Source organism: Nerophis ophidion, linkage group LG11, assembly GCF_033978795.1.
Source record: "Nerophis ophidion isolate RoL-2023_Sa linkage group LG11, RoL_Noph_v1.0, whole genome shotgun sequence".
NCBI classification, from domain to species: Eukaryota; Metazoa; Chordata; class Actinopteri; order Syngnathiformes; family Syngnathidae; genus Nerophis; species Nerophis ophidion.
In genome coordinates this window covers 22,966,372-22,968,871 of record NC_084621.1, presented here as the reverse complement: position 1 = coordinate 22,968,871, position 2,500 = coordinate 22,966,372, and positions in this window count along the sequence as shown.

Here is a 2,500-nt window from a genome sequence, read left to right as displayed (position 1 = left end):
TAATTCCACGACTGTATATATCGGTATCGGTTTGATATCGGAATCGTAATTAAGAGTTGGACAATATCAGAATATCGGATATTGGCAAAAAAAGCCATCTTTAGTTGGAATTGGGGGTTAAATCACCAAAAAAATTAGGCATGATAATGTGTTAATTTCAAAATTGTGTATGTCGGTATCGGTTGATATCAGAACCGGTAATTAAGAGTTCGACAATATCAGATATCGGCAAAAAAGCCATTATGGGACATCTCTAGTTGGAATTAAGGGTTAAATCACCAAAAAATTAGGCATAATAATGTCTTAATTCCACAACTGTATATATCGGTATCGGCTGATATTGGAATCAATAATTAAGAGTTGGACAATATCGGAATATCGGCAAAAAAGCCATTTTTGGACAACTCTAGTTGAAATTGGGGTAAATCACCCAATAAACTAGGCATAATAATGTGTTAATTCCACAACTGTGTTGGACAATATCAGAATATCGGATATCGGCAAAAAAGCCATTATGGAACATCTTTAGTTGGAATTGGGGGTTAAATCACCAAAAGATTAGGCATAATAATGTGTTAATTCTACAAATGTATATATCAGTATCGGTTGATATCGGAATCAGGAATTAAAGAGTTGGACAATATCAGAATATTGGCAAAAAAGTCATTATCGGACATCTCTAGTTGGAATTGGGGGTTAAATTACCAAAAAATTAGGCATAATAATGTGTTAATTCCACAACTGTGTTGGACAATATCAGAATATCGGATATCGGCAAAAAATCCATTATGGAACATCTTTAGTTGGAATTGGGGGTTAAATCACCAAAAGATTAGGCATAATAATGTGTTAATTCTACGAATGTATATATCAGTATCGGTTGATATCGAATCGGTAATTAAGAGTTGGACAATATCAGAATATTGGCAAAAAAGTCATTATCGGACATCTCTAGTTGAATTGTGGGTTAAATTACCAAAAAATTAGGCATAATAATGTGTTAATTCCAAGACTGCATATATCGGTATCGGTTGATATCAGAATCGGTAATTAAGAGTTGGTCAATATCAGAATATCGTATATCGGCAAAAAAGCCATTATCGGACATCTATAGTTGGAATTGGGGGTTAAATTACCCAAAAAATGGCATAATAATGTGTTAATTCCAAGATTGCATATATCAGTATCAGTTGATATCGGAATCGGTAATTAAGAGTTGGTCAATATCAGAATATCGGATATCGGCAAAAAAGCCATTATCGGACATCTCTAGTTGGAATTGGGGGCTAAATTACCAAAAAATTAGGCATAGTAATGTGTTAATTATTCGACTGTATATATCGGTATCGGTGATATCAGAATCGGTAATTAAGAGTTGGACAATATCAGAATATCGGCAAAAAAGCCATTATCGGACATTTCTAGTTGGAATCGGGGGTTAAATCACCAAAAGATTAGGCATAATAATGTGTTAATTCTACAAATGTATATATCAGTATCGGTTGATATCGGAATCAGGAATTAAAAGTTGGACAATATCAGAATATCGGCAAAAAAGTCATTATCGGACATCTCTAGTTGAATTGGGGGTTAAATTACGAAAAAATTAGGCATAATAATGTGTTAATTTCCAAGACTGCATATATCGGTATCGGTTGATATCAGAATCGGTAATTAAGAGTTGGTCAATATCAGAATATCGTATATCGGCAAAAAAGCCATTATCGGACATCTATAGTTGGAATTGGGGGTTAAATTACCCAAAAAATAGGCATAATAATGTGTTAATTCCAAGATTGCATATATCGGTATCAGTTGATATCGGAATCGTAATTAAGAGTTGGTCAATATTAGAATATCGGATATCGGCAAAAAAGCCATTATCGGACATCTCTAGTTGAATTGGGGGCTAAATTACCAAAAAATTAGGCATAGTAATGTGTTAATTATTCGACTGTATATATCGGTATCGGTTGATATCAGAATCAGTAATTAAGAGTTGGACAATATCAGAATATCGGCAAAAAAGCCATTATCGGACATCTCTAGTTGGAATTGGGGGTTAAATCACCAAAAAATTAGGCATAGTAATGTGTTAATTATTCGACTGTATATATCGGTATCGGTTGATATCAGAATCGGTAATTAAAAGTTGGACAATATCAGAATATCAGCAAAAAAGCCATTATCGGACATCTGTAGTTGGAATTGGGGCTTAAATCACCAAAATATTAGGCATAATAATGTGTTAATTCCACAACTGTATATATCGGTATCGGTTCATATTGGAATTGGTAATTAAGAGTTGGACAATATCGGAATATCGGATATCGGACAAAAAAGCCATTATGGGATAGCTTCAGTTGGAATTGGGGGTTAAATCACCAAAAAAATTACGCATAATAATGTGTTAATTTCAAGATTGTATATGTCGGTATCGGTTGATATCGGAAACGCTAATTAAGAGTGAGACAATATCGGATATCGGCAAAAAAAGCAA